General features: G+C 38.4%; 1 long non-coding RNA gene across 1 annotated transcript; it reads right to left on the reverse strand.

Annotated features, from left to right (window-relative positions):
• Window positions 1–833: 833 nt before the first annotated feature.
• Window positions 834–2614, reverse strand: LOC129434057 (uncharacterized). The gene is made up of 3 exons (XR_012370028.1): window positions 1934–2614; window positions 1666–1783; window positions 834–1573 (listed from the first exon to the last, which is right to left on the reverse strand). It is a non-coding gene; the product is annotated as an uncharacterized lncRNA (long non-coding RNA).
• Window positions 2615–6000: the final 3386 nt, after the last annotated feature.

Below are 6000 nucleotides of genomic sequence, written 5' to 3' on the forward strand. Positions count from 1 at the left end.
GTGTGATTTCAACATAAGAATTGTACATTTTATGTCATTTTCTGCTGAAATTCTCATTCCCGCAATGTGTCTGGCTGTGTTTGAACATGCGTTATGTTGTAATTTAATCAAATTAACACAAAAATATTAAGAAAAAAAATAAATGGATGTTTTGCTAGACTACTTTAGATGACAGAAAAAATATTTACTGAATATTCATGTATAATAATAATGAAGAAAATTTAGGAAAATGATGTGTCCATGCCTGATGTTCTCATCCTCCGCAACACTTTTTGAGAACAATTTAAGCACACATACAGAATTTTAATAAAGTTTGATTTTGAGTGACCAAGCACATGGACCAGTTACTTCAAGATGGCTACCAGGTAAGATCATTTTTTTACAGTTAATTTGAAATATTGTCTTGTCAGAATGCTTACACGACATTTTGATTATCATTACCGCAACAGATGCTTATTAAATGTTAATTTAATTAATAGAAGCATAATACTTTGATTTTAAATGCATGTTCAGAATCTCCAAATTATGTTCTTTCAGGTTTGTCATGTCATTTTGAAAATATGTCAGTGTTGATGTTTTCTGACTGTTGCGGTAATGAGATTTTTTAGGACAAATTTTTTAAATTATGTTACAAAAAGTGTTAAATGATAAGTAAAAGTTTTTAAATTAATGTTCCAGACTTTGTTTTAAAACATTTCAACGTCTCGTCGTCAATTATTCCTTGCGTATTGTATTGTATTGTATTGTTGTTACGCTGTCTTTCTTCTCTTACTCAGTTGGCACTATAGGTTGCTCACATGCAAATTATGTGGTTAGTTCAGTGTTTGTATGCAACACCATGGTCCTGGAAAACATTGACTCATTTCACTATGTACCACACTGACAAATATAGTTGAAATGACCATAAAGCCCTCCCTCTAAGATTAACCCATTGTGCCCATATAGAGGCATACAATAATGAATCCAGTACAATATTGTGTAGATTTAACCAGTGCGTTGTTCTGGAAACAATAATTAAACTCTTTTAATATATTATTTCAGTCAAACTAGTAGCAAAGAAGAGACAGTATAGCAGAGAATGTAGACACAATTTGATATGTTTGATATTTCTGATAGCAGGAAGGAAGATACAACCACGGTGAAGAGAGATGGAAACTATGTGGTCAATTTCAGTGATGATGTCCGAGAGGGGTTTTTTTACAACTTGATTTGCTAATACATTATATAAACAGTCATTCACATCCTTCTAACTTTGCAACATTATATTTTAGAAGCTAAACACATCTTGAATTTGTCTCCTTTAATGTTTACTGTTGTGAAATCTGGCTCTTGAAACAACCTGGCGATGGTTTGGGTTGTTGGTGTTGTTATAGTTCTCATGTTGTTCTTTTTAGCAATATCATGGATATCCTTGCTGCTTTCAGTGTTTTTTGTTTTAAAATTTGGTTTTCGAACCAAAGTTTTTTGAGTTTTTAATCTAGTAGTAGTTGTCCTTTTGTCAATTTCAGAGATATGGTGGTTCACCCAGTTGGCTTGTGGATCTACACAGATCTTCTTTTGGTCAGTCTCAAACCTGAAGAGAAATTCAAATAACAAGACTTAGAAAGCAAATTGACTAATTTAATTTGACATTAGTTTGAAATGAAATAATATTTGAATACTCACACAATGGCTGGTTTGGAGCAGCTGCTGCCAGTCCTATAGTACAACTTTACCCGTTTTAGAGGAATCGGATCATTGAAGAAATCAAAACAGCATGTTGGTTTGGACAAAATATGGGAAACTGGAACAGAAATTTCAAGATTTGTAAAATATCATAAATCTGTATCTTGATCTACCAATCATTTTTAACATACGTCTGATGCTTTTTTAAATGGAAAAAATGCACCACTAGCAAAAATACAACAGTAACACATTTGAAAAGTGATCTCACAACTTGCATGCAGCGGCAGAGAGCAGAAGATCACCAGAAACAGCAAAACCATCAGATATCTCATTGTTTTCGATGATGTGTTCACAGTGAAGAAATGAATCCAAAGGTTGTGTTGAGTTTCAAGAAACTGACGTGTGCGGAATATCATCTGAGCATCTTCTTATATTACCGGACAGGAAAGACTTTTTTTTAGCTTTTCCTTTTTACTTCCTGTAATTCTGATCAGTGTTTTTTACCAACTGAATAAGTTCAATGCCACAGGTACAGTGAGACAGTTTTACTCAGCTGTTATTGATACGGTTCTTTGACTTCTATAACAGTCAGCAAATGTTAGGACAGCTGATAGGATCATTGGTGTGCACCTGCCCAACTTTCCGTATACAGAGAGACAGCCTGGTATCATCATCACAGACCCCTCTCACCCCGACCACAACCTGTTCACACTTCTCTCCTCAGGCATTTGTTGCAGATCTCTGTGCACGAGACCGGCTAGGCATAAAAATAGTTTTCCCCAATGCGATCTTCAACTTGATCAGTTAACATAGCATTACTATCTGTCCCTATAATTCAAGATTCAAGATTTTTATTATTCACATACACGATTATATGGAGCATATATAACCAGCAGTGAAATGTGAGTCAGGTCCGCTCCATGGACAGTGCAATTTTTAAAGAATACAACACAAATTAAATATATAAATATAGGTAAAATAATGAAATAAAAGTAAACAATAAACATAAGAATAAAATATATATATATAGAGCTATATCACACGACTCCGAGAGCGATATTGCTTTTATACAACAGTTCGACGGCACACGTTTGAAAAACGAAAACTAGAAAACAACAACGGAGTTATTTTAAAAGCCTCTTTGTTTGAGAACTACTTCTTCCGCCACGGATTTGAGGGCGGCCAGAATGACAGGTAAAACTTTCGGCTGCTTTGAAGCTCATAACAACTCAATGGACGGAAAAGCCGTTTCTTTATATTACTGTTTCTTGGTCACAAAGTGTAGTTTTAAGATTAGTTCAGTCGAGAATGTATCTGTATTATATTTAAATCTGCAGTCGATTAGTAAAGATAGCGCCTGTTTGAACGTTTGCTTAGTGAGATTCGGTACAAATGAGAACCAAAGCATGAGCGGACATCAGTGTTCACTCGCCCCGCTGACCACCGCCCTCTCTGGGCTACATCTCTGACAGGGATTCCCCGGCTCTCATGTTGGCCTTGTTTGTTTATGATGATCGTCAAAATGAGATCAAATCAGCAGTATTTGGTGTCATGATCAAACTATTACTTGTTTTTTAATTCATATTTAGTGTCTTTTGTGTTGTTATTGTTTTGGCGCGAGGTAAAAGTTAATAAAACTATACTTGTGAAACGTTACTATTGCTTTCTCATGTATTCTTAACGCGATACGAGCACTCGATTATTATTATTAAACTTTGTTCTTGTCAGTACTATACAAAACGGTTTTTTATAAGTGTCAGAGAGATGTTTTTGCATGCTGCTTATAAATATACCAGTGGCGATATCCCACAACATGTCCCAACAGTCACGCCACGATAAAGCAAATGATCAATGTCCACATCCAAAAGCCGCGGGGCTTACCTGCAGTTCCACGGTGTTTTCGCGTTCTGATAAAAGATATAGCTCCAGAAAAAAACGAGTGTCCACACTCCTCTCTCCAAGTGCCAAGCGTCCACACGATGTGACAAGACATTACTCCCATTAACTTTAACGTAACATCCAAAAGCGCTGATCTTTGACGGAATAATACTTCTGATTGGGGATTCACAGACTGATTTATGAGCTAGTAAACTAATGAGACACACACACGGAGAGTGATTCACACAGCGCGTCTGTGTTTTTCCATTCAGAGATGAGCCTGCTTAGGACCTCCATTCACTAGGTGGCGGAATAATACGAAAGGTGAAGCGGTTACAGTGCCGTTATCAGTACAATATCGTATAGCTCTTAGCCAATCAGATTCGAGAACCAGAAAGAACTGTTGTATAAATATATATATATATACAGTATAAATATATATAGTACCCTGTCAAAGTCTTAGGCCACCATGCCATAATAATTATATTTGTTGTTTTTGCAATGTTATAGTGATCATATATAATTTTTTTCCGTCTCTTTAATGGAATACATCAGGAAAATACAGGAAATGTGTATGTAGTATTAAAAACTGTATAAAAATGTAAACATATGTGTCAATTTTTAGTGTAAACTCCCCTTATACTTGAGCAATACCAGGAAACTACTTAAACCTAAAGAAAATTAAATATTAATTTCTCATTTAAAAGAAATTAGTCTTTTTACTTCATTCTGCTTAAAAAAGCTCAAGATATGTTCAGTGCCAAGAGAGGTCACACTTCACACCAGCGATGACTAAAGAAGACATTTAGTCCTGAAAATGTAACTTTTATATATTTTTTTAAGTACATATTTCCTGTATTTTCTGTTTGTATCTTAATAAAATAAATAAAAAATAAATATGGATGGACATTGAAACTTCTAAAACAACAAGTCTGGTGGTGGTGGCCTAGACTTTTGCACAGTACTGTGTTAGGAAATAGTGTAGGAGTCAATAGCAAGTTAAAATATTTTATTTAGAAAAGAGAGAGGGAGGATAGCACACAAAACACAGTTCACATAGGGAGACCACGGGCGGCGTCCCACACGATTGTTGACAGAGGGTATAATCCACTCACAACAGAAGACCACCGAAACCTGGAAGAGACTGGTATACCGCCTAAAGACGAAGCGGACTAGCTGACACCGGTAACAGGACGGGGTAAATCGAGGGCAAGTTCACTCACATACACAGACGTGTGAACTCCGGCCAAAGACAAGCATCCAGACGCCGGCAACTGATCCTGGGACAAAAGCTGGGAGAGAGGGAAGAGAGAACCTCCGACAGGACTGGGCAGCGACTGACAAACAGAAAACAATGAGCGTGCGACGAAAGACAGGACAGCGTGCTACTTAAAGGTAAACAGCTGATGAGACAGACACGACAGGCGAACAATTACCGAAACGAGCTGGAGGGGCCAGTGCACACGTGAGGAACCATCACCAACAGGCAAGTAAATAAACACAAACACACACACACACAACCGATCACCCAGGAGTCATGACAGTATCCCCCCCAAGACCGGCAACGGACGGGGTCGGAGGGGACTCACCCTGACCCCGACGGAAGTCCTCAATCAGACCAGGATCCAGTAAATCCCGGGCCGGACCCAGCACCTCTCCTCCGGACCGTAACCCTCCCAGTCCACTAAATACTGAAAACCTAAAAACATGAAAAATCACAGGTTTAACCTTGGATACATCAAAAGCAGGGTGAACCCGACCAAGAGTAAGAGGTAACTTTAACTTTACCGTTACGATACTGACCTTAGATATGGCCCAATGAAGCGAGGAGCCAGCCTACAAGAAGGCTCACAGAGAGGTAAATCTTTGGTGGAAAGCCATACCTTTTGTCCATACACATAACGGGATGGAGGTCGCCGGTGACGGTCAGCCGCAGCTTTGGTTCATCTGGAGTTTAGTAATAAAAGGGTTTTAGCTCTCCTCCAGGTACGTCTGCACCTGCGCACGGAAGCTAAAGCATACAGAACCGCTGCGTCAGGATCCTGTGATGGGAAAAGGGGAGGTTGATAACCGACAGATAATTCAAATGGAGACAAATTAGTTGACACAACGGAAAGAGAATTGCAAGCATACTTGACCCACGGAAGCTGTTGACACCAGGAATTTGGATATTGTGGACAGACAGTGAAGCATTCAACCGAGATCCTTCACATTGGACCGTTCACATTGCCCATTGTTCTGGGGATGATAACCAGAAGACAAGCTGGCTGTAGCACTGATCTGTCTACAGAACTCTTGCCAAAAACGAGAGATGAACTGAGGACCTATCTGAAACTACATCAGTCGAAATACCGTGTAACCGAAAGACGTCATTGATCAAAAGGGAGTTTAGGATGGGGAATGAAATTAACCACTTTAGAGAAACGATCCAACACTGGCTGTGTTACCATTAGATGC

This window comes from Misgurnus anguillicaudatus, chromosome 6 (genome assembly GCF_027580225.2).
Source record: "Misgurnus anguillicaudatus chromosome 6, ASM2758022v2, whole genome shotgun sequence".
In the NCBI taxonomy this organism is placed as follows: Eukaryota; Metazoa; Chordata; class Actinopteri; order Cypriniformes; family Cobitidae; genus Misgurnus; species Misgurnus anguillicaudatus.